At 43.2% G+C, this 27,625-nt stretch overlaps 1 pseudogene across 1 annotated transcript in view; it reads left to right on the forward strand.

The window, feature by feature from the left end:
* Positions 1-6,195: 6,195 nt before the first annotated feature.
* LOC307104083 (neurofilament light polypeptide-like) overlaps positions 6,196-27,625 on the forward strand; it is a 39,407-nt pseudogene continuing 17,977 nt past the window's right edge. The window contains exon 1 of the transcript in view: positions 6,196-6,255. The product of the transcript in view is annotated as a neurofilament light polypeptide-like (transcript). The remainder of the gene's footprint in view (positions 6,256-27,625) is intronic.

Below are 27,625 nucleotides of genomic sequence, written 5' to 3' on the forward strand. Positions count from 1 at the left end.
AATGAATGAATGATTCCCTCAGAATGTTCTCAAGCACATGGTCAGCATCATTTACTTAAATGTATCTGCCTCCACTCCTAGAGAGTGGATTCTGGAGTCTAGAGATAGTTTCATCAGGAACTATTTATCAGTGAATACATGAATAGATGGCAGAAAGTATCATAGTTATGACATGTGAAAGATCTAACCACTTCCTACAGTAGGCTTAGATAAAAATCAAGGTGCTAGGCCAGTTGTGGGGTTTAAGGAAATTAGAGCTGGTAAATAGGACATTTAAGGACTGAAACATGTCTTATTCACTTAGGTCTGATTTGAGGCAAATTGATTGTATCACTTTTCCTCCATAGATCACTTGAGTGTTCAGAGATGAATATACTTATAACTAGGGCTGAATACATGGGTTTACACAGTCCTATATAGCTTGTGACCACACATTCCTAGCCCTATCTGCAGTTGCTTAAGTAAGGCATGGACACCTGACCCAAATGTATCTAATTTTATCCTCTTCATTAAATTTGGAATTGGAAAACTGAGAGACTCTGGAGCCAAAAAAACATACAAAATCAAGACCAAACCATTCTATAACAGAACAAAGCCAATGACAAGCTTATCTCCAGTGAACAGAGGGAACCATACATAGCAGAGAAATGCAGGTAAATAGAGAGGCATGAAGGATATTACTAGATTTGGAATATCTTTAACACGAGAAATGAACAGAGCAGCCTCATTTATTTATTTATCTATTCAAATATTTACTGAACCTCCTAGGATCCCTACATTGCCATAGGTGCTGGGAATTCAACAGCAAATGGGACAATGCAATCCCATGCCTTCCTAGGGCTGAAGTCCTATAAAAGGACTGAAAGGAACAAATTATAATGAAGTGTCACCAGTGTTATGACATGGGAAGTTCAGGACACTCTGGAAACATAAAACTGGGGAGCCCAACCTGGTGTATCTTTACTATAGACCTTCCAGTTCCAATACTTTTGTGGTCCAGTTGTATTTCATTTCCTACCCTTTGATTCATCTTTATTCCCTCAAAAATAAGCTTTTTTTTCTCTTGAACCAGCATACCAGATATCATATGTATTTTGTCTACCCAGCACCTTTTTGGATGCTAACATTATAGGAACTGTCCCTTCTCTTCCTGGTAGGGGGTTAGAGGGTTGCACACAAACTACCCTGGGTGACTTGGAATCCTTTTGTGGAGACTGATAGAGAGTCTCTGTCCTTCTTTGTCCTATCTAGAACAAAGGGTCTTTTGAGGTTGTAGTTGTTGGGACTGTTCTTGCCACCACTCGGAGAGGATTTGCCCAAGCATAAAGCACAAAGGATGGCAGAGTCAAGAGATTCTGAAAAAGATGAAGATTTCTAATGACATATTTTTAAGCATCTCTAAGGCTTTCTAGTTACAGGACCCAATGAGTTCATTTTTTCCTAATTTACATGAGTTGCTTTCAATCACAACTAAAAGTATCCTTACTAATATAACTATTATGAATAAATTTCTATTTCATGCATAATAATCCTGACCAAGATGATTTATTGGGGTGGGAGAGTGGAGAACAAAATTAACTTGCTCTATCTTTCCCATACTCTTTCCCAGCTTGTAATAACTCATTTGAATAATACTTTATGCAATAGTTACTCACACAAGTTCCTCCGGCCCTTCTGCCATTTCTGTGAAGTAGGTGTTAGAACACCATTTTGCAGTGGTGTTATAAGGTTAATTTGGTACTTGGAATGTCATTCTGAAACCAATACACAGCTCTGATTCCTGTTCCCCCAAACCCAGTCCCCCAGTCTCAGTGCCACCATAATCAACCACCAGGTCCAGCTCTAGTCCCTTGGGGTATTTACTGGAAAATTATCCATAAATTTAATTATCTTTCTTGAGGAATTAAAATCATAACATACATTTTATTACCCAGGAAGAGTTTAATTTTCATATGCAAATTTTAATAAGTTAATAGTAAAATCAGATTTTTTCAAGAACCATGCCAAGTTATTTAATGCATGAGATAAAATACATATTTTCTTGACACTTGGCAAAATATCTGGAAATAGTAATAGCAATAATCACACATAGGTATAATCACACATGGACAATAGACAGAAAGATCTTTTTTATCCAGAGTTCTTCTCTTAAATATATGAGAGTCCTCAGCAAGAAATAAAACCCAGAAAACTATAACTGTTTATTTGTTAATAAAAAATTCCTATAGTGCTATGAGATATGATCCTTAAATCTGTAGGATTTGGGAGACATAAATAATATTTTGTTCCATTACTCTAAAATATTCCAAATAATTATTAAATTTGGATTGGAACATTTAAAATACCATTTATTTCATTCATAATTAAATTTATGTTAAAATGGGGCCCTGCACTTTATTTCCTTGACAGCCTAATAAAACTAAACTTTCTCTTTCACACTCCATTATATTTTTAGTGTTTAGAATTTCATTTGGATACTATCTTGTTATTTTTGTGTCCATTTCTGAAGAATGACACCAACAATTATGCACTTGAAAGCCCTCTCCTAAATTACCTGCTAAAATAAGCCAGGGACTCTCACCACTCAACACACTTTTACTTTGATGTGCTATTAATTAAAGCTTTATTTTAAAATATAAATATTGCCATTTGTTACCCATTAACATAGGCTGGGGTCATTTAATAAATCTCATATTTGTGTTTGTAAGCCACAATTTTTTCATTAAAATATTATCCTATTTATATATTAAGCAAAAGAAAAAATCTAAAAATCTTTTTCCAAGCTCATTCTGAAACCCTTCTTTGGTTATTATAATTCTATTAAGAATTTTTCTGAACTTATTTCCATCTTGCTTACACAAAAATGAAGCATTAAATAATAATCAGACATGAAGATTTGATTCTGTGTGCAGTCTGAGTAACTGCCTATGCAATATGATTTTGAAGACTCCACATCTCTCAAAATTGAAATCACTTAATACAGTCTGAGAGCAGGGACCTTTGTACCTCCTTGCGGTATCATTGTCAACTGCTAACACCTGGCCATGAACAAATGATGAACAAATCAGATTTTCTATTGTAGCAAAACATTAAAAAAATGAAACTGAGAATTGATGTGTTTTGTCAGAAGCTTAAAAGAGACAGTAAGAAAGTACCAGATGACTGCATGGAGCTGTGAGCAGCCAGGGAACATCATAAAAGCCCTAGAGTCCTGTGAGTATGGAAGGGCAGAAATAAAAGATAAGAAATGTTAAAGGAACTAAAGAGAAACTCACAAGAAATTTCACCTACTTCACATTTTAGACAGCACTAATTCTATTTAGTAACACTTTCAAAATATAATATCAGTATCATGACATTAAAAACAGACCCTGGAACTAAGGGTATTGGTGGTGGAAATTATTCTCTTAATTAAGTTCACCGAGATAGCTGGCTAACTGGCAATGAAATTTAATTTATTCTTTTCCCCATTCTCTCATATGCACACTCTTCTGCACCTTACTGAACAAGCTGAACATTCAATAGATAAATGTATTCATTAATAATTTAGTATAACCCAAAAAGAAAGGAAAAATGCTGGAGTCACTCCCAGGGTCTCCACTTTGCCTAAAATGATTACAGTGGTGCAGAACCAATCTTTCGAACCTGGCTGTGGGGGCCCTGGGATGCTGCTGCTCTGCAGCAGCCGCTGTTTGAGCGATCCTCTCGATAGCCTTAGTATTTGCACACCCACAGTGAGAAAAGATAAACTTAAATGTATTCATGTTAAGGGTTTTTTCCTTCTCCCCCTTCATTATGCACCAAGAGATGTTCTAATAAAATTCAAGACATCAGCTTAGAATATGTTAATGTTCATAAATTAACTTGCTCACAGAAGGTGATCAATTTTTAATGTTTACACTCAAGATGTTCTTTTTAATTAACACTTAGCTACATTTGTACTCTCTGTTCACTCAGAAAATGTATGAACTTGCAAAGAACTGCAATAAGTTGTAAGACATCAGACTACAATAATTTTCAAAGCTGTGCCCTTCAACTGAACAAAAAGGGATTAGCTGGAGAGTGTGGACATCACAAAGAGACCTAACTTACTCTTAGAAAGTGGTGGGAAGCTACTCTGTGTGCATAAATATTTTTGGAAAGTTACCTATATTTCTCATATGGAAGTGGAAATTACCCATCCTTAAATTTCTATGATGTTTTCTAAGACATATATGAGAAAATTAAAAGGGAATTTCCAAATTTAATGAGCAGAAACTCAGTAATGAAAAATCCACTGCTTTATAATTGATCACTTGTTAGCTATATAGGACTATAAGCAGATTGTTTACTAGCTGTATAACCTTGAGAAATTCACTTACTCCTCATCAGTAAAAATGAGAATATACAATGGTTTCTTATGACCATTAAGTAACATAGCACTTGTCAGTACCCTGCATACAGTAGCTACTAAATAAACTTTAGCTTCTTTCCTGTGTATACTACCATACTTAGTTGCATTGTGCTTCTTAGTACTTTCTCTCTAAAAATGGGAATATGATATGTATAAGTATATATACATATACATATATATGTGTGTGTGTGTGTATGTGTATATATATATATATATATATATATATATATATATATATATATATACTAGAAGCCTGTTGCATGAAGATTCATGCAATAAGCCTTTCTTCCCCTGGTTTTCCTCTGACACCCGGGACCTAGGCCTTCGCTCTGGCCGCTGCCTTCCATCTTTGCTCCGGCCGGAGCCTTCAGTGTTCACTCTGGCCAGAGCCTTCAGTCTTCTCTGCTCCGGCCAGAGCACCGAACCTGTAGCTCCCTCCACCCCCTGCCCTCCCCCTTATAGCAGGCATCCCGCCCTGCCCGGCTGCTCTGCACCTGTGTATGTAAATTAACCCGCCATCTTTGTTGGGTTAATTTGCATACTCACTCCTGATTGGCTGGTGGGTGTCATGGAGGTATGGTCAATTTGCATATTTCTCTTTTATTAGTGTAGATAAGTATATATCTTCTTGTGGATAATGTTGCTTCTGGTATAGTCCAGGGGCCTGCTCCGCGATAGGAACAACTCAGGAAAGCAGACCCAGGACTATAAAGTATTCTACAAAGGAAGGAGTATGGCTTATAATTTTAAAAAAAACTAGTCTCAGTAGAAAAACAGATATTCATGTACCATAAATAACAGAATGGCTTTCATGGTGGAATTGTCAATTATACAGGAAACTAGAGGCCTGGTGCACGAAATTCATGCATGGGGGGGGTCCCTCAGCCCAGCCTGCACCCTCTCCAATCTGGGACCCCTTGAGGATGCCTGACTGCCAGTTTAGGCTCAATCCTGGGGATCGGGCCTAAACTGGCAGCCGAACATCCCTCTCACAATCCTGGACCACTGCCTCCTAATCGCTCACCTGCCTGCCTGCTTGGTCACCCCTTACTTCCCCCCCTGCCGACCTAGTCGCCCCTCACTGCCCCCCTGCCAGCCTAATCACCCCCAACTTCCTCCCCCTGCCAACCTGGTCACCCCTCATGGCCCCCCCCACTGGCCTGGTCACCCCATGCAGCCTGCTGTTCAGTCGTTTGGTAGTCCCTCACTAACTCACCTGCTGGCCTGGTCATAGGCAGCCATCTTGTGAGGGCATGAAGGTCAATTTGTATATTACCTCTTTATTATATAGGATAAAAGCAGAACAGTGTAACGAGAGTATAAAAGAGTAATTTTTTTAAATGTTATGCATTCTTTCTCATCCTTATGTTCTCTCTATGCTAACTGTATTTTTTTAAGTATCTGTAAGAATATCTTGAGCAGATTTCAAAGTTGTTTTAGTTTGCTGGGAGAATAAACTTCAAGCCTAAAGAAGATAGTGATAAAGGAGAAGTATTGGCACCAAAAAGGGTGGGTGGGGCCAAAAAAAATTTTGCAGACTAATGAAGTGTGATTTTGACAAAGTGGATTTTTTTGGGCATAATTCTACATATCTATGCTCAAACTAGCTGTTGAGCGGCTGAAATATCCTATCTAATAAAACAGTAATATGCAAATTGACCATACCTTCGCTATGCCCACAGCCAATCAGAGCGAACAAGATGGCGGTTAATTTGCATATGCTGAGGGAGGGAGGAGTGAAGAAAGCAGAAAGCATGGCGGCTGCGTGGGTGGGTGGTGGTGCAGCTGTGGAGCAGGCGGCCATGGTGGCCTCTGAGGCGGTGGTGGGCAGTGTGAGTGGCGGCGACACGGCCACAGTGGCGGTGGGCGGGGCGCACAGTGGAGGCGGCAGGCAGGGCATGGCAGGCAGTGTGCGAGGCCGTGGTGGCCTTGGAGGCAGTGGTGGCTGCGGGCGGGGCATGGCGAGGTGGGTGGGCGGGTGGGGCGCGCAGCAGCAGCTCTTGGGGCTGAGGAGGCGGTGGCAGTGTGCGCGGCAGGTCGGGGTGATCGGAGGTGACGGCAGTGCATGGCCACAGAGGCAGCTGCGTCAGCGTCAGCGGGCACAGAGGGTCGGGAGTGTGGGGCGAGGTGGGCTGGGTTCAGTGGGCGGGACGGGCGGGAGGCGCCACGCCCATTCAGCCCACCCTTCCCCGCCCGCTGCAGCGGGAGAGGTGGGGGTGCGGGAGGGAAGCCCACCGCCATAAGTTTTGCAGGAAATATTCCTGCAACGGGTCCCTAGTCTATAATAATAAAAAGCATAGTATGCTAATTAGACCAGACAGCTGAATGACCTTCTGGATGTCATTCCGAAAGTCCTTCCAGACAAAGCTATGGCAACGGGGGGGGCCAAAGCAGAGTTGGTTAGGTGTGATTAGGCAGGCAGGCAAGCAGTTAGGGGCAATCAGGCAGGCAGGCAAGCAGTTAGGGGCAATCAGGCAGGCAGGTGAGTGGTTAGGGGTGATCAGGCAGGCAGGTGAGTGGTTAGGGGCAATCAGGCAGACAGGCAGGCATGCAAGCAGTTAGGAGCCTGTGGTCCCGGATTGCAAGAGGGATGTCTGACTGCTGGTTTAGACCCGATCATTGGGCCTAAACTGGTAGTTGGACAGCCCCTGAGGGGTTCCGAATTGCAAGAGGGTGCAGGCCAGGCTGAGAGGACACCCCCCCCCTTGCATGAATTTTGTGCATTGGGCCTCTAGTTAAATTATAAATGCATAATTTTTACTCTTGGTGTGTTAACCTGACCAGGAAGTTCTCAAGATATATTTTTGGGATAAATATCCTGAAGTTTGAGTTTCTTCATCTATAAACAATTTCTACCTATCTGTAATTCCAATAATTCATGTGTCTTACTTCGAGATGTCTATAGAAAATTTTGGTGTGTGACTTATTCAAATTATCATTTAAGCCCATAAAAATCAATGGTGCACTAGACAGGTCAATGAGAGTGTATATTCTTGGAATACTTAAAACCAGATCTGTGAGAGAGCTTCCTGATCCATTATATCTGGGATATCTTACCTAATAATAGAGTAATATGCAAATTGACCACACCTTCGCTATGCCTAAGCCACGCCCACCAGCCAATCAGGAACAAATATGCAAATAAACCCAACCAAGATGGCTACCGCCACTGAGAGCAGGAAGGAGGCTTGGGTTTCTGCGGTAACAAAAGAAGCCATCCTGTTGCTGGCCTAAGCCTCCACTCAAGGCTACAATGTTTCAATTATAGAAGGTGAATTAACTCCAACAGAAATCGTTGCTGGCCGCCGAGCGAGCAGGAGGGAGGCTTGGGTTTCCGTGGTAACAAAAGAAGCCAAGCTTTCCGAGCCTCCTGTTACTGGCCTAAGCCTCCACTCAAGGCTACAAAGTTTCAATTATAAAAGGTGAATTAACTCCAACAGAAATCACTGCTGGCTGGGAAGCGAGCAGCAGGCTTGGCTTTGCTCCAGGCTACAAAGTTTCAATTGTAGAAGGTAAATAAATTCCAGATACCAGGGCCTCCCCTTTGGTCTCCAGGGGGCGTGGCCAGCCTGCAAACCACCAAAGGCACCTCGCTCAGGCCGCCCCACGCCCCAAGGGAACCCCCACCCTTCAGGGCAAACCAGTCAGCCCCCACCCATGCACCAGACCTCTATCCTATCTAATAAAAGAGTAATATGCAGATTGACCATCACTGCAACACACAATATAGCTGCCCCTATGTGGTCAAAGATCCTACCCCCATGTGGACACTAGATGGCCACCACAAGATGGCCAGCAGGGGAGGGCACTTGGGAGGCACCAGGCCTGCAAGGGAGGGCAGTTGGAGGTGATCAACCCTGCAGGGGAGGGCAGTTAGGGGTGACCAGGCCGGCAGAGGAGGGAAGTTGGGGACAAACAGGCTGGCTGGGGAGCAGTTAGGCATCAATCAGGCTGGCAGCGGAGTGGTTAGGGGGTGATCAGGCTGGCAGGCAGAAGTGGTTAGGGGCAATCAGGAAGGTAGGCAGGTGATCAGTTGGGAGCCAGCAGTCCTGGATTGTGAGAGGGATGTCCAACTGCCTATTTAGGCCTGAGCCGGGATCGGGCCTAAACGGGCAATCGGACATCCCTTGAGGAGTCCCAGATTGGAGAGGGTGCAGGCTGGGCTGAGGGACACGCCCCCCCTCCGTGCATGAATTTCATGCACTGGGCCTCTAGTCCTACCAAATAAAGAGAGTAATATGCAAATTGACCGTCTCTCCACTACGCCCACCAGCCAATCAGGAGCGAGTATGCAAATTAGCCCAACAAAGATGGCGGTTAATTTGCGTATGCAGGCATGGAGTGAAGACTGAAGACAGCGTAGAAGGAAGCCAAGCACTGCAGAAGGAAGCGAAGCGGTGGAGAAGGGAGATAGCGAGGCAGGAGAGAAGGGAGGGAGCAAGGCAGCGGAGATGTGAGGGAGCGAGGCAGCAGAGAAGGGAGCAAAGCCTACCACAGGAAACCCTATTCTTGTAGAATAGGCCTGAGGAAGCCCTATTCTTGCAGGAATCTTCCTGCAACAGGCCTCTAGTTCATTATAATTTGCTACATGTTAAAGTAAAAAAAATGATTTGCCTTTACCTTACCAAAACTTAATCTTCTTGTATTTAAACTGATTTCCCAAATACTTTCTAAGCATTGCAATGTAAACAAATTTTCTAACAGCAAGACAGAATATAACTATACATGATATGGAGTTTTATTTTCTAAAGTCAATTATTCAAGAGTGTTAAGGCACAAAAAACAGACTAAGTGACTCTTTTGTTAGCCTGACAATTAGTTTTAAATCTGGAGGCTTGTGGGGGAAGCAATGTTAGTTTACATAAAAGAAACTTACACCAGCAAAAATTCCATTGCCTTGGGACTTTAAGAGGACCCACCCAATCCTAATTAAACACCCACCAGTCCTTGAATTTTTTTATTTTGTTAATCTATTTCAGATTTACTTTATATCATATTTGAGTCACGGTAAGTCAAACTGGATAATCCTACATAATAAAATGGTAATATGTAAATTACCATCACTCCACTACGCCCACGATTGGGCCAGCAGGAGGCACAGGGGGCGGGACTCAGGGTGGCTGGGGTAGCTGATTGGGCCTGCAGGATGCTGAGCCATGGCTGCGCCGGAGGCTTTCAGAAGGCCTGGTGCACCGGCGGACAGCCGGCCAGCTCCCCCGCGATCAAAAGCCAAAGCGGTGGAGCTGGCCGGCTGTCTGCTCCGGCACAAGGCCTTTCGAAAGCCTCCGCCGCGCCGGAAGCTTTCGGAAGGCCTGGTGCACCGGCGGACAGCCAGCCTGCTGGTGCACCAGGTGCATGATTAAATCATGCACTGGGCCTCTAGTTACATAATATAACCCTTAGAGCAAATAGCTGAAGTGTAAAATAATAATCCTGATCAGTGCTTTGTAACTTTGGAAAACATGCAATATCCATCTCCCACACAGTTCATGTCCAAGTAACTGTAACACTACCCAAATGATTTTTTATGTGCAGACAAGATTAAAAAGCACTGCTCCCAATAAAGCCTTTTATTAGATAGGAAAGAGACAAAAAACTATGCCCACCATAATTCCCTGAATATGGAGAACAGTCAACAAATACTAGAGCCTTAAGTATTTAAATCCATCATGGTTGGAAATTTTTTCTGTAAGAGGTAAGATCATAAATATCTCAGGTTTTTCAGGCCAAAAGGTCTCTGTCACAACTATTCATTTCTGCTGGTCTCTGTCACAACTTCTCAATCCTGTCATTGTAGCACATAGTAACCATGGACAATATGAAATATACTAGAAGCCCGGTGCATGAAATTTGTGCATGGCGGGGGGGTTGTCCCTCAGCGCAGCCTGTACCCTCTCCAATCTGGGACTCCTGGAGGGATATCTGACTGCCTGTTTAGGCCCGATCCCGGATCGGGCCTAAACAGGCAGTTGGACATCCCTCTCACAATCCAGGACTTCTGGCTCCCAACTGCTTGCCTGCCTGCCTTCCTGATTGCCCCTAACCGCTTCTGCCTGCCAGCCTGATCACCCCCTAACCACTCCACTGGATCAGGGTGGGGTTCCCTTGGGGCGTGGGACGGCCTGAGCAAGGGGCCTGTGGTGGTTTGCCTGGTTGATGCTTAACTGCTCCCCTGCAAGCCTGTTTGCCCCCAACTTCCCTCCTCTGCCAGCCTGGTCACCCCTAACTGCCCTCTCCTTCAGGGTTGATCACCTCCAACTTCCCTCCCTTGCAAGCCTGGTCCCTCTCAACTGCTCTCCCTTGCAGGCCTGGTCCCTCTCAACTGCCCTCCCTTGCAGGCCTGGTCCCTCACAACTGCCCTCCCTTGCAGGCCGGGTGCCTCCCAACTGTCCTCTCCTGCTGGCCATCTTATAGTGGCCATCTTGTGTCCACATGGGGGCAGGATCTTTGACCACATGGGGGCAGCTATATTGTGTATTGCAGTGATGATCAATCTGTATATTACTCTTTTATTAGATAGGATAGAGGCCTGGTGCACGGGTGGGGGCCAGCTGGTTTGTCCTGAAGGGTGTCCCGGATCAGGGTGGGGTTCCCTTTGGGTGTGGGGCGGCCTGAGCGAGGGGCCTGTGGTGGTTTGCAGGCCGGCCATGCCCCCTGGCAACCCAAGGGGAGGCCCTGGTATCTGGAATTTATTTTCCTTCTACAATTGAAACTTTGTAGCCTGGAGCGGAGCCAAGCCTGCTGCTCCCTCTGGGGCGGCAGCCATTTCGGTGGCAGTTAATTCACCTTCTACAATTGAAACTTTGTAGCCTTAAGTGGGTGAGCCCGGCCAGGGTGTGCGGAAAGCTTTGCTTCCCCTGTTGCCACCGGCAACCCTGGCCTGCTCTCTCAAGCTCCATTCTGCTGCCATTTGTTTGAATTTATTTACCTTCTATAATTGAAACTTTGTAGCTTGAGTGGAGGCTTAGGCCTGCAACGGCTATGGAAAGCTTGGCTTCCTCTGTTACCTGGGAAACCTTGCTCTCTTTGGCTGTAGCCATCTTGGATTGGGGTTAATTTGCATACTCGCCCTGATTGGCTTGTTGGCGTGGCTTGGCTGGTGGGCGTGGCTTATGTAGCGGAGTGATGGTTAATTTGCATATTACCATTTTATTAGAGAGGATGGACCTATCTCTGTTCCAACAAAACTTTAGTTACAAAAACAGGTTGCAAGTTGTATGTGGCTCACCTGCACCTGGCAGTCATTTGCCAACCCCTACAGTGCATCACTTCTCAATTCTATTGTATAGTTAAAAATTGTCATGGATTAAATAACTAAGTAGCTAACATAGATTATTATTAAAGAAACTAGAGGCCCAGTGCATAAAAATTTATGCACTGGAGGGGTGTGTCCCTCAGCCCGGCCTGCTCCCTCTCACAGTCTAGGAGCCCTCAGGGGTGGGAGGCTACCTGGCGATCAGGGGAAGGCAACGCCCTATCACACCTCTGCTGCTACCACTGCCAGCAGTACCAGCCTTGGCCAGGCCTGATTACCTGAGCCTTGGGTGACCCTGGGCAGCTGGGCAACTGCCATCCAAGGCTTGCCTGCGCCTCGGGCTGGCCCTGGGTGGCTGGGGTGCTGAGGGGACTGGGGGACACCAGAGGCAGGCGCCTCAGTGGGGCTGAGGGGACTGGGCGCCACCATCTCGTGTCTGTGGGCACCGCCATCTTCGAGGGTGTGGCAGTCAATTAGCATTTCCCTCCTTATTGGCTGTGGGTGCCGCCATCTTTGCGATGGCATGAGGGTCAGTTAGCATATTCCCTCTTTATTAGATAGGCTTGTATAAATGAGAATGATCAAAATAATAACCTGCGCACTTTTTATGAGCTTACCATCTCTAATGATGTTGATTATGAGTGAATTTCATTAAACTTTACCAACTTAACTAATACAACTTTTTAAACTATGCCTACTGGATATGAAGTAACTAAATAGAAATTTCTCAATGCTACTACTACTAGAGGAAAGAAGCTATTTAATTATTTTCATAGAACGTACCATGGACAATGATAAGAAATACTTGGTATATAAAGGGCCACTTTTCTCTCTAGGAAATACATTGCCAATCAGTTATAACTAAGCTTGCATGTGGCCTCATAATATTTCTTAATATTGCTGCAGTACTCACCACAAATCAGAGTTAGAAGACTGAATGAAATCCATGTGATGTTCTTAGCACAAAAGGAGGTGTTTTTCCAGCTCAGACAACAAGCAGGAAATTATTCTCCTCTCCAAGGGTATACTAGTAAATACCCATCCCATCACCTCACTAAAGAGTTGGAATTTCATGCAGCATATTTGGAAGACAGCAATAATTCCTATTGAAGTCAACTGATAACAATTCTGTAATTAAAGACTATAATTTCAGTGCCTGCAAAAAGGAACAGTCAAAACTTTCTATTTATAGAAAATTTATTTACTTTACAATTTATATAAAATAACGCCTAAAGCAGAGATTTTTTGGGTAGCTCACAGGAGACTAGAGAAATGTGTGGCACACCAAAGGTGATCCAGATTGTTCCAAAGTTTTTTTCATACTCTCATGACTGATATTTTGTGCTCTGCTGTCACCTGAGCATCCTAGTTCTGCTTCCCTTGGCCTCTCATCTTCCAGTTCCTAGACCAGTTCCCACACATTCAGTTAGAGCAAAGACAAAAGTTGAAAGGCCTTTGAGGCCTAAGGTCCAGCACTTGCAGAACATCACTACACCCGCATTCTATAGGTCAAAGCAAGATTCAAGGGTAGGAAAACAACTTGGTGGGAGGCTCTACAAAATATTTGGACATGCTTTTGAATCTGCCACTCATGCTGGAGTCATAATCTTACTTAATACGTTCTTCTATTTCTTCATAAAATCCCAAAGTAAGCCTTTCTAGTATGGATAGCAGGACCAGATGGCCTCTCTGACACAATTTGAGGTTATGATTGCCAGAGTGACCAAAATGTATAAGAAGTTGATCTAATAAAATTCTGTCACAGTGAAGCTTATTTCTGTTTAAGAAACATATCTTACATGTTCGCTCTCCTCTCATATTTAATCTTTTAGGATCCCAATATTAAAAAGAAGAAAGGACCTTAAATATCATTATACTTCATGGTAAGCCAGGTTACCAATTGATGAAAAAAATTATTTTATTAAAAAATATTGGGGTCCATGGGGAAAATTATATTTTTCTAAAATTATGCCTTTTTTTGAATAGTGCAATGCAGTACTTTTTAGTGACTAGTGTTTACTATCTGACTATATTTAAGCAGAAGCAAAGCTAGGAAGGCAACGTGACCAATTCCCTGGCTTCCTAAATGAGAAACAGAGAGGGAAACTAAGGGTCTTGTTCAAAATAACAGAGATGGCTAATGACAAAATCTGTGCCATCAGACAAAACTTCCCACTCCCCAAAGTATTTTTCCCATTGCTCCATCAGGACAGTTATGTGAACTCAGGAAATGTATTCTAGTCTTTATGTGTAGAGCATGCTGCTCTGCCAAGATCAGGGACCAGTAAACTTGTTGTAAAGGGACATATAATAATTATTTTGGACTTTTCAAGACAGATGGCCTCTTGTCACAGCTACTCAATTCTGCCATTGTAGCAGGAAAGCAGACATGGACAATACATTAAAAAATCAACATGCCTGTGTACCAGTAAAAATTTATTTATAAAAAAGGACAGCAGGCCAGGTTTGATCCAAGGGTCATTATTTGTCAATTTCTGCATCTAATTTAAAATTTAAGCAATTAAGACCCCCATTCCTTACTCTTTCCTGCATCCATACCCCTGCCATATCTTCATTTTGTATACAGTTTATTACGCCTTTACACTGGGTTTGAACTTGGGTTGAATTGCATCCCCTCCCAAACAAAATATTTATACTTTAAAGTTCTAACCACCAGAATCTGAGAAGGTGACTGTTAGGTTTGAGGGAGAAATTGAGTTGATACCCTTCCCCTGAGAACTGGCTTTTCAGGTCATTTCACTATGGACATTCCCTTTGCTGAAGACCACTTTTCCCTTGCGGTGACCACATTCCATTCTCTCCCCTCTGGGTGCATAAAGAAGTCTCCGCCCAGAAAAATCCCTTCAAAAGTCCTTTAAAAGCCACTGACTCCCCTCACTGGATGCTGGAGCCATCCAGGCTCAGCCACCTGGTGTGTGGATGATCGAATAAATTCATAATCCCTCACCACTCTGGCCTCATGCTTTCCTCTTTCAGCGACATAACATTTGGTGCCCAAACCTGGGAGGGTTCCAAGGGGATGGGGAGCCATCGTCCAGGCTTCGGTCAACCCGAGTTTGCTACTTGGGGAGCAGTAGGCAGCAGCAGCTAGTCCTGGGCTTACCTCCGAATCCTACTCGGGTGACTCGATTGCCAGCCTCAATTAGGCCTCCCTCCCTTGCGGGTCTTCCCCAGCCAGCCAAGGAGGATGTGAGACCAGGAATCTCTCTTTCTCCATTGCTGACCCTCCATCCCACACCGGCCACTCTTCTCTAGGTGAGTGACGTTCCACAATTGCCCTCATCATGGGTCCTCTGCCCACTCTCTCTCTGACTTCTCATGAGTCTCTCACCTCAAAAGTCCTAGCGCTAGGCCAGAAGACTCCTCAGCCGTTCCTCTTTGGGTCCTTCTGGATTGGGCATGCCCAGTCCACAGGGTTACCTTTCGTTTCTCGTGGTGATTTGTTTAGCAGCAGGGACGCCTGCGCTAAACGGTCACCTTTGGATTTGTGGTCTGTCACTCACCCTTCCTTTCTTGTGGGCCACGCCCACTCCCTCTGCACACTCGCGGGGGACATCATGCCCAACCACCTCACTTTATTTTGTAACACTGTTTGGCCACAATATAAACTAGATAATAAGTCTCAATGGCCTGAAAACAACACTTTCAATTTTAACACACTGAGAAATTTACGTAATTGCTGTCACTGCAATGGAAAATGGTCAGAAATTTCCTACATCCAGGCCTTTTTCACCCTTCAGTCCCAATCCTCTCTCTCAGTCCTGCTCTACCCATCAGATCTTTCTCCTTCAACAAAACATCTTACCCCTAACAATTCTGATTCTGAATCACTGAGCAAGAAAGTGAGATTTTATTCTCCAAGCCTGGCAGGACAAGGTTGCTGGATACTTCTTAAGCTAAACCAGAATATTCAGAAAAACAGCAGGGATTGAGATTCAGTAAAAATAAGAAGTTAAGCCAGCACAGTGTCTTACTTCTTATCCAACCATCCAGGTGCCTGGCTTCCACTGCTCCTTCCTTCCCTTTCTCTTTTCCCTTGGATAACAGCCCATTCTAGCATTCCCTCCCACTTTCACTGCAATAAAATCTCAACCACTCATCTGTCACCCCTTATTGGTAGCGCCAAGGCGACTATCCTCTCAGCTTGGAGTGTGGAACCGGGAAAGGGAATATCATACCTTTTAGTTCACCTCTTCTCCTTACACCTTTCAGCTTGTCTCCATGATCAGGGATTTTTCTTCCTCTGTGGGGAAAACACATACATCTGTCTCCCCATCAGCTGGACAGGAACCTGTACTCTTATCTCTCATCCATGTAGATGTAGCCCAATAATCAGTCTTTACCTGTCCCTGTAACCCATCATATCTGACACAAAACAGGGGTCCAGATAATCCCTCTCCTCCTAACCCTCAGCATCACAACAGGGGTTGGAACTGCCATAGGGCGCTTAACCACTGCTCATCCTATATTGAAACCCTGTCTCAGGACCTACAAGAAACCTGTGGATGCCCAGCAAGGGGAAAAACTGGGAAAACAAGAACCTCACCCCCAGGGTAACCTATTCTTTCCTTTCATATCACTAGTGAGGCAACTGAGACCCCTATTCTTTTCCCCCCTAAAAATAACATCTAAGTCTCAGTTGTATTTCAGCTCCAGCCCCAGAAAAGCAGCAAAACCAGACAAGTGATGCTGTGGAAGCCTCAGGACCAGCTTTTACCTCCCAAGTCACTCAACAGGATCTCTCTCGAGACTTCACCAACCAGTCTCTTGGGGAAATCATGCTGCTGCACCCCTAGTCCAGCCCACTGCTATCAAAGTCCATTCCCCAGTGATCTCAATGTCCCACCTCAGCAGGAAGCAATTACAGAAGATATGACCTTCGTCCCTATTCCATAAAACAAAAAGTCTGGAATGTTAGGTTTGATGGAGAAATTGAGGTGATACCCTTCCCCTGGCAATTGGCTTTTCAGGTCATTTCACTATGGACATTCCCTTTGCTGAAGACCACTTTCACTTGCGGTGACCACATTCCATTCTCACCCCTCCGGGTATGCATAAAGAAGTCTCCGCCCAGAAAAATTCCTCCAAAAGTCCTTTAAAAGCCGCTGACTCCCCTCACTGGATGCTGGAGCCATCCAGGTTCAGCCACCTGGTGTGTGGGTGATCGAATAAATTTGTAATCCCTCACCACTCTGGCCTCATGCGTTACTCCTGCTACCTAACAGTGACTTTATTTGTTGATAGGTTCTTTACAAATTAAAATGAAGTCATTTGGGTGAGCCCTAATCCAATCTGAGTGGTATCCTTATAAAAAAGGGGAAATTTGAAAATAGAGAGAGGGAAATCACTATGGCACCCCACTCCCAACCTATCAAACAACTAGGTCTGCTGGATTCTGCTGTGATCCCAGCCTAAGGAAAATGGTGTGGGGCTAGAAATATGAGCCCCTACTGCTCTGTCTGATGGCACAGCAGACACAGAGCTTGCTGTATGGAAAGATTGGAATGCTAAGCAGGGCTGATCTTTGTTTTGTATTGTTGTTTGTTATCCCTTCCTACTTTAGTGGTGGTGAGGGGTTCCTGGAATCCAGATGGAGCTGAGGTATTCCAACAGTGTCTCCTGAAGGGGGAGAGAGGGTTCTGTCCAGGAAACAGAGGGGTGTGTGCTGGACCCTTCAGCAGCATTACAGAGAAGCAGATCCAAGCTCCCCAGTGAGAACAGCCAGCAGCCAATGGAGTCTGGAAAGAGAGGAAATGCCTTCCCCCACTCCTACAGATTATAAATCTGTTTATACCACCCTGACCAAGTCCCAGGTAACCCACAGAGCTTGGATCCATGGGGGAAGGGAAAGCAATTCAGAGCAGGGACCTTCAAAGGGGAAGACCAAAGGCAGACCAAAGTCTCTGGGCTTCAGAGTCCCCACCCACCAGACTGTTTTGAGCTTTGACCTGCTTAGCATCAGACTCCTGGCCTAAAACCAGGCAGAGAAAGCCACCAGAGATTGCACCAGAGAACCTATGGGAATGCCTGTTAATGGCACACCCATGGGCCAGCCTTAGATAACATCAGAGAAAATCCAGAGAGCTCCAGAAATAGCAGATATAGAGTGAACACAGAAGGCACCGAAATCTGTGGAGGCTAACTCCACTTTTTTTCCTTTTCTATTGATTTATTTATTATTACTTGGTATATAACCTTTTATTTCATTTCTTTTCTTCCCCTTTTTCTCTCAGATCCCTTATTTCTCTCTTTCCTTTCCTTCATTTCTTTCTTTGCTTTCATAGTTATTTATTTATTTATTTCCATTTTTATTTTCCTATTCCATATATTATTTTATTAACTATTATTATCTTTTTAAAATTATTATTATTATTTCATACTAGAGGCCCAGTGCACGAAAATTCATGCACTCCGGGCCAGGGTCCCTCAGTCCAGCTTGCATCCTCACACAGTCCAGGAGCCCTCAGGGGATATGCGACTGATGGATTAGGCCCACTCACAGCGGACATCCCTGTGGGAGTGCACAGACCACCAGGGAGCAGCTCCAGCCCCGCCCCCTGATCTCCCCTCCCGCCTCCCGCCACTAGTTGCTGCAGTCCCCCCCGACCCCCCGATCGCCATCACCTCCCGCTGCCCACTGGCACCCTCCTTGGCTGGCCTGGTGCCACCTGCTTGCCAGCCCCGCCCCTGGCTGACCCATCATTCCTCAGTTTCATCAATTTGCACATTAGGCTTTTATTATATAGGACTAGAGGCCTGGTGCACGAAATTCGTGCACAGCGGCAGTGGGGGGGAGGTATCCCTCAGCCCAGCCTGCACCCTCTCCAATCTGGGACCCCTTGAGGAATGTCCGACTGCCCATTTAGGCCCGATCCTGGTAGGGATCGGGCAATCGGACCTCCCTCTCACAATCTAGGACTACTGGCTCCCAACTGCTCACCAGCCTGCCTTCCTGATTTCTCCTAACTGCTTCTGCCTGCCAGCCTGATCACCCCCTAACCACTCCCCTGCCAACCTGATTGATGCCTAACTGCTCCCCTGACAGCCTGTTTGCCCCTAACTGCCCTCCCCTGCAGGCCTGGGTCCCCCCGAACTGCCCTTCCCTGTAGGCCCAGTCGCCCCCAACTTTCCTCCTCTGACAGCCTGGTCACCCCTAACTGCCCTCCCCTGCTGGCCTGATTGCCCCCAACTGCCCTCCCTTGCAGGCCTGGTCCCTCCCAACAGCCCTCCCCTGCTGGCCATCTTGTGGTGGCCATCTTGGGTCCACATGGGGGCAGCCATCTTTGACCACATGGGGGCAGCCATCTTGTGTGTTGGAGTGACAGTCAATTTGCATATTACTCTTTTATTAGCTAGGATTAGAGGCTTGGTGCACGGGTGAGGGCCAGCTGGTTTTCCCTGAAGAGTGTCCCGGATCAGGGTGGGGGTTCCCTTGGGGCATGGGGCAGCCTGGGTGAGGGGCCTGTGGTAGTTTGCAGGCCAGCCACGCCCCTTGGTGACCCAAGTGGAGGCCCTGGTGTCTGGGATTTATTTATCTTCTATAATTGAAACTTTGTAGCCTTGAGCAGAGCCCAGGGGCAACCCAAGCCTCCTGCTCTCTCCAGCTCTATGGCTGCCGCCATTTTTGTTGGGATTTATTTATCTTCTACAATTGAAACTTTGTGGCCTTGAGCAGAGGCCAGGGCCAGCCAGAGCAGGTGGGAATCTTGGCTTCCTCCATTGCCGGGGAAACCCAAGCCTCCTGCTTGCTCCATGGCTGCAGCCATCTTGGTTGGGTTAATTTGCATACTTTATCCTGATTGGCTGGTGGGCGTGGCTTGTGGGCATAGCAGAGGTATGGTAAATTTGCATGTTTCTTTTTTATTAGTGTAGATTTTCTTCTCTTTTAGTCTTTCTTTTTATTTTCTCATGCTTTTATTTTTTATTATTATTTAAAGTATTACATATGTCTCCTTTTTCCCTGATTGACCCCTCCCCGCCACTCCCACCCCTGAGGGTAAGCCCCCACCACTCCAATGTTTGTGTCCATTGGTTATGCTAATTTGCACATATACAAGTTTGCCTACTCTCTAAGATTGAATGGTCTGTTCAGTCCTACCTAGTCTCTGGACCTATTTTTGTTCATCAGTTTATGTTGATCATTATATCCCAAATATGAGTAAGATCATGTGATATTTATCTTTCTCTGACTGGCTTATTTCATTTAACATAATCCTCTCCAGTTAAATGGTAAAAGTTCTTTCTTTTTTATAGCAACATAATATTCCATTGTTTAGATGTACCACGGAATTTTAATCCATTCCTCTGCTGGTGGGCATTTAGGCTATTTCCAAATCTTAGCTATTGTAAATCGTGCTGCTATGAACATAGGGGTGCATATATCCTTTCTAATTGGTGTTTTTGGTTTTTTGGGATATAGTTCTAGAAGTGGGATTACTGGATCAAATGGGAGTTCCATTTTTAACTTTCTGAGGAAACTCCATACAGTTTTCCACAGTGGCTACACCAGTCTGCATTCCCACCAGCAGTGCACGAGTGTTTCTTTTTCTCCACATCCTCACCAGTACTTATCATTGGTTGATTTGTTGTTGATAGCCATTCTGACACGTGTGAGATGGTATCTCATTGTTGTTTTGATTTGCATCTCTCAGATGATTAGTGACTTTAAGCATGTTTTCATATGACTCTCAGCCTTCTATATGTCCTCTTTCAAAAAGTGTCTATTTAGGTCCTTTGCCTATTTTTTTATTGGATTGTTTATTTTCATTTTGTTGTCTTATGAGTTCCCTGTAAGTTTTGGATATTAAACCCTTAACTGAAATAGCATTGGCAAATATGTTCTCCCACGCAGTGGGCTTTCTTGCTGTTTTGTTGATGGCTTCCTTTCCTGTGCAGAAGCTTTTTATTTTGATGTAGTCCCATTTGTTTATTTTCTCCTTAGTCTCCATTGCCCTAGGGGCTGTGTCTGTAAAGATATTGCTATGACATATGTCTGCTATTTTGCTGCCTATGGAAGCTTGTAGGATTTTTATGCTTTCTCATCTTACATTCAAATCCTTTAACCATTTTGAGTTTGCTTTTGTGTATGGTATAAGGTGGTGATCTAGTTTTATTTGGTTGCATGTATCTGACCAAATTTCGCCAGCACCATTTATTAAAGAGACTGTCTAGACTCCATTGTATGCTCTACACTCCTATGTCTAATATTGATTAAGCATAATGGCTTGGGACTATTTCTGGGTTCTCTGTTCTGTTCCATTGGTCTATATGTCTGTTCTTGTGCCAGTACCAGGCAGTTTTGAGAACCGTGGCTTTGTTATATAGCTTGATATTCGGTATTATGATCCCTCCAACTTTGTTCTTCTTTTTTAAGATTGCTGTGGCTATTGGGGTCTTTTTTTGTTCCAAATGAATTTTTGGAGAGTTTGTTCTAGGTCTGTGACATATGCCATTGGTATTTTAATGGGGATTTCATTGAATCTATAAATTGCTTTGGGTAGTATGGAAATTTTAATGATGTTGATTCTACCAATCCATGAACACGGTATGTTCTTCCATTTGTTTATGTCTTTCCTCTATCTTTTTTTTCATTGTCTTGTAGTTTTCTGAGAACAGGTCTTTTATCTCCTTAGTTAAGTTTATTCCTAGGTATCTTAATTTTTTTGGTGCAATGGTAAATGGGATTGTTTTGTTTTTGTTTTTGTTTTTTTAGTTTCTCTTTCTGTGAGTTCATTATCCTAATATATAAAAACCCAGAGTCCATATCAACTGAAGGATTGACCGAACACCACTGCAGGCACTTGACCCAGCACTGACTACTGAGGGGGCTGCGGATCAGGCCTGGAGACAGGCCCAGAGAGAGAGGCAGGGTCTGATCCGCAGCCTCCATGGCAGCTGTTGATCAGCCCTTGCCTCTCACTTTCTCTCCGGGCCTCTGCAGGGGCTGCTGACCAGCTCCACCTCTCTGATCAGGCCTGGAGATAGGTCCAGAGAAGCTGACTGGCATAGAAACCAACCAATCAGAACCAAATCTGGGTGAACTGTGAGGAACCAATGGCTGCCTAGGTGGCGGAGCTTTTGATGCTGTCTGGAATAGAAACCAACCAATCAGAACCTAATCTGTGTGAACTGCGAAGGCAGAACCTAAGGTGGGGGCTGAGAAGGGGTTTTAAGGGCAACAGCTATTTGGTGTAAAGTGTAAGAAAGTGATTCAATTTTTTAATGACTGGTTTGGCAGTACAGTACCTATGGCTGGCTATCAGTCCAGATATAGGGATTATGTATTTTTGTCTTCCAAGAGCATCTCCTCCTGCTGAAAAAGGCTTTGCTCCCCACCCCATTTGAGCAATCTTATCCTAATCTATCTATACTAATAAAAGGGTAATGTGCTAATTAGACCAGATTGACCAGCCATCTTCCAGATGTCTGACTTCCTTCCGGACAAAGCCATGGTGGTGGTGGCTAATTCAGATGCAGTTAGGGGTGATCAGGCCAGCATGGGAGGGCATTTTGGGGTGAGATCAGGCCGGCAGGGGAGGGAAGTTGGGGGCAAGATCAGGCCAGGAAGGGAGGGCACTTGGGGGCAACCAGGCCAGCAGGGAGGACAGTTAGGGGCAAGATAAGGCCGGCAGGGGAGGGCCATTGGAGGCAAGATTAGGCCGGCAGGGGAGGGCAGTTGGGGGTGAGATCAGGTCTGCAAGAAAAAGCAGTTGGGGGCAAGATCAGGCCAGCAGGGGAGGACAGTTAGGGGCAACCAGTCCAGCAGGGGAGGGCAGTTAGAGGCAACCAGGCCAGCAGGGGAAGGCAGTTGGAGGCAAGATCAGGCCGGCAGGGGAGGGAAGTTAGGGGTGATCAGGCAGGCAGGCAGGTGAGCAGTTATGAACCAGCAGTCCCGGACATCACCCAAGGGGTCCTTAATTTGAGAGGGTGCAGGCTGGGCTGAGGGAACCCCTCTCCGTGCACAAACTTCATACACTGGGCCACTGGTTGGTGTATAAAAAAGCCATAGATTCCTGGGTGTTAATTTTGTAACCTATTATATTGCTGAATTCATTTATTAATTCTAGAGTTTATTGATGGAGTCTTTGGGTTTTTATATGTACAGTATCATGTCATCTCTGAATTATGATAGTTTTACTTCCTATTTTCCAATTTGATGTGTTTTATTTCTTCTTCTTGTCTGCTCACTATGGCTAGATTCGAGCACTATATCAAACATAAGTGGTGAAAGTGGGTGTCTCTGTCTTGTTTCTGTTCTTAGGGGAAATGGATTTAGTGTTTTCCCATTAAGTATGATGTTGTCTGTAGGTTTGTCATATAAGGCCTTTAGTATGCTGAGGTCTGATCCCTCTATTCCCACTTTGCTGAGCGTTTTTATCAAGAAAGTGTGTTGGATTTTGTCAAATGCTTTTTCTGCATTGATTGATATGATTATGGGGTATTTGTCTCTCAATTTGTTTATGTGATGTATCACACTTATTGATTTGCAGATATTATACCATCCTTACATCCCTGGAATAAATCCCACTTTCCTAGAATTTTGATGAGGATTTTAGCATCTATGTTCATCAAGGATGTTGGCCTGTAGTTCTCTATCATTGTGGTGTATTTATCTGGTTTTAAATTTAGGGTAATGCTGGCTTCATAGAAAGAGCTTGGAAGTGTGCCCTTCTCTGAATTTTTTTGAATAGTCTGAGGAGGATATGTTCTAGATCTTCTTTCAATGCTTGATTGAACTCCCTTGTAAAGCCATCCAGACCAGGGCTTTTGTCCGCAGGAAGATTTTTGATTACTGTTTCAATTTCTTCAGTAGTTATTTGCCTATTCAGTTTTTTTTATTCTTCCTGATTTAGTTTTGGAAACTTGTATTTTTCTAAGAATATGCCTATTTTGTCAAGGTAGTCCAGTTTCGTGAACTAGAGTTGTTCATAGTATTTTTTCATAATTTTTTTTTATTTCTTTGGGGTCAGTTGTTACTTCATTTCTTTCCCTTCTGATTTTGTTTATTTGGGTCCTCTCTCTTTGCTTCTTGGTGAACCTGGCTAAATTTTCTTCAATCTTGTTTATCCTTTCAAAGAACCAGTTTTATTGAGCTATTGTATTTGTTTTTGTTTGTTTGTTTTGTCTCTGTGTTGTTTATTTCTGCTCTGATCTTTATTATTTCCTTCCTTCTACTTACTCTGCGTTTTTCTTGTTGCTCTCTTTCTTTAAGTTGTAGGGTTGGATAATTTATAACCTTCATTTTTTGGGGGGGAGAGGGGCGGTGGGTAGGCCTGTAGAGCTATGCACTTCCCTCTAAAGACTGCTTTCACAATGTCCCATAGATTTTGGATTGTTGTGTTTTCATTGTCATTTGTTACCAGGATGCTTTTTATTTCATCTTTGATAACACAATCATTGTTTAATTGCATGCTATTTAGCCTTGAATTGTTTGACTTTTTATTGTTTTTAATGTAGTCAATTTCTAATTTTACACCATTGTGATATGAGAAGATGGTTGATATAATTTTTATCTTCTTGAATTTGGTTCATCTCTTTCCCCCCCTCCCCAAAACTCCCCAGACGTTTCTCTGTAATTTGACAGTCTGTTCAGTGCTTTACTGCCTCTGTATTTATCTTTCTGTTCATCAGGTTATAATGTTCTTTATTTTCCATAAATAAGTGAGATCATGTGGTATTTTTCTTTTATTGCCTGGCTTATTTCACTTAACATAATGCTCTCCAGGTCCATCCATGCTGAAGCAAATGGTAAGAATTCCTTCTTTTTTTATAGCAGCATAGAATTCCATTGTGTAGATGTACCACAGTTTTCTAATCCACTCATCTGCTGATGAGCATTTAGGCTGTTTCCAAATCTTAGCTATGGTGAATTGTGCTGCTATGAACATAGGGGTGCATATATCCTTTCTGATTGGTGTTTCTAGTTTCTTGAGATATATTCCTAGAAGTGGTATTACTGGGTCAAATGGGAGTTCCATTTTTAGTTTTCTGAGGAAACTCCATACTGTTCTCCAAAGTGGTTGCACCAGTCTGCATTCCCACCAGCAGTGCACGAGGGTTCCTTTTTCTCCGCATCCTCCCCAGCACTTGTTGTTTGTTAATTTATTGATGATAGCCATTCTGACAAGTGTGAGATGGTACCTCATTGTCATTTTGACTTGCATCTCTCAGATAATTAGTGACTTTGAGCATGTTTTCATATGTCTCTTGGCCGTCCTCTGTCTTCTTTGGAAAAAATTCTATTTAGGTCAGTTGCCCATTTTTTTATTGGATCATTTATCTTCATTTTATTAAGTTGTATAAGTTCTCTGTAGATGTTGGAGATTAAACCTTTATCAGTTATAACATTATTCAATGGGCAAAAAATAAACCATTTCCCCTAAGAACAGGAACAAGACAGGGATGCCCACTCTCACCACTCCTGTTCGACATAGTACTGGAAGTATCAGCCATTGCAATTAGCCAAGAAGAAGAATTAAAAGGCATCCAAATTGGAAAAGAAGAAGCAAAGCTGTCCTTATTTGCAGATGACATGATATTGTACATAAAAAAAATCGAAAGACTCCATCAAAAAACTAATAGACTTAATAAATGAATTCGGCAATGTAGCAGGATACAAAATTAACACCAAGAAATCTATGGCATTTCTATACACCAATAGAGAACTTACAGAAAGAGAGACTTAAAAAGCAATCCCATTTACCATCACATCAAAAATATTAAGATACCTAGGAATAAACTTAACTAAGGAGGTAAAAGACCTATACGCGGAAAACTACAGGACACTGAAAAAAGAGATAGAGGAAGACATAAACAGATGGAAGAACATACCATGTTCATGGATTGGTAAAATTAACATCATTAAAAAGTCCATACTACCCAAAGCAATCTATAGATTCAATGCACTCCCCATTAAAATACCAATTACATATTTCACAGACCTAGAAAGAACTCTCCAAAAATTCATCTGGAATAAAAAAAGACCCTGAATAACCACAGCAATCTTGAGAAAGAAGAACAAAGTAGATGGGATCTAAATACCAGATTTCAAGCTGTATTCTCAAAACAGCATGGTACTGGCACAAGAACAGACATATAGGCCAATGGAATAGAATAGAGAACCCAGATATTGACCCAAACCACTATGCTCAATTAATATTTGACAAAGGAGTCATGAACTTACAATGGAGTCAAGAAAGTCTCTTCAATAAATGGTGTTGGGAAAATTGGACAGATACATGCAAAAAAATGAAACTAGATCACCAACTTACACCATACACAACAATAAACTCAAAATGGATAAAGGACTTAAACATAAGATGGGAAACCATAAAAATACTAGAGGAATCCACAAGCAGCGAAACCTCAGACATATGCCTAAGCAATTTCTTCACCGATACCAGTCTTAGGACAATGGAAACTAAAGAGAAAATAAACAAATGGGACTACATCAAAATAAAAAGCTTTTTTACAGCAAAAGAAACCATCAACAAAACAACAAGAAAGCCCACTGTATGGGCGAACATATTTGCAAATGTTATCACTGATAAAGGTTTAATCTTCTTGAAATTGAAGAGACTTTTTTTTCTTCTAATACATGGTCTGTCTTTGAAAATGTCCCCTGTGTACTTGAGAAGAATGTATATTCTGTAGCTTTGGAGTGAAATGTTCTGAAGATATCAATTAATTCCATCTGATCTAGGATTTAGGATTGATGTTTCTTTGCTGATTTTTTGTTTAGAAGATTTATCCAGTGGTGTAAGTGGGGTATTAAAGACCCCTACAATGATCATATTACTGTCAATCTCTCCCTTGATATCTTCCAGAAATTTTTTTTATGTATTTGGGTGCTCCTGTATTGGGTGCATATATGTTTACCCAAGTTATATCCTGTTGATGACTTGCTCCCTTTAGTATTATGAAGTGGCCTTCCTTATCCCTAGTTATGGCCTTCACTTAAAGGTCTAATTTGTCAGATATAAGTATTGCTACCCCAGCTTTTTCTCATTTTCATTCACCTGAAAATCTGTTTCCATCCCTTCACTCTCATTCTGTGTGAGTCCTTTGTTCTGAGGAGGGTCTCTTGTAGACAGCAGATACATGGGTCTAGTTTTCTTATCCATTCAGCTACCCTATGTCTATTGATTGGAGCATTTAATCTATATATATATATTTAGTGTTATTATTGATAGGTACTTGCTCGTCACCATTTTTATTCTTTATGCTTTTGTTCCTTCTTCCCTTCCTATTTCTTCTTTGTATAGCAGTCCCTGTATTGTATTGCTCATTTGGTGATAATAATCTGCTTTGGCCCTTTATTTTCCTGTGAATCTTCTGATTTCCCATTCAAATCTGAATGATAGCCTTGCTTGGTATAGTGTTCTTGGTTTCAGTCCCTTCTTTGCATTACTTTGTATATTTAATTACATTCCCTTCCTGTCTGATGTGTTTCTGTTGAGAAATCAGCTGATAGTCTAATGGGAGATCCCTTATAGGTAACTCTCTGTCTCTCTCTGGCAGGCTTTAAGATTTTAGTTTGCCACTGGTGCTTGCCAATTTAATTATAATATATCTTGGTGTCGGTCTTTTGAGTTCATCTTGTTTGGAACTCTGTAAGCTTCTTGGACTTGTGTGAGTTTTTTCTTCCCAATATCACAGAACTTTTCTGTCATTATTTCTTCAAACATATTTTCTACTTCTTGCTCAGTTTCCTCTCCTTCTAGCACCACTATTATGTGGATGTTGTTTCATTTCATTTTGTCCCAAAGCTCCCTTAGGCTCTACTCCTGTTTTTTAGTTGTTGTTTTTTTCCAGTTGCTGCTCTGCTTGGGTGTTTTTTTCCTACCTCGTATTCTAGCTTGCTGATGCTGTCCTCAGCTTCTTCTAGTCTACTGTTGATTCTTTTTATTGTGTTCTTTATTGCTTCTATGTCACTCTTCATTTCTTCTTGGTTCGTC

Source organism: Cnephaeus nilssonii, assembly GCF_951640355.1.
Source record: "Cnephaeus nilssonii genome assembly, chromosome: 8".
NCBI lineage: Eukaryota > Metazoa > Chordata > Mammalia > Chiroptera > Vespertilionidae > Cnephaeus > Cnephaeus nilssonii.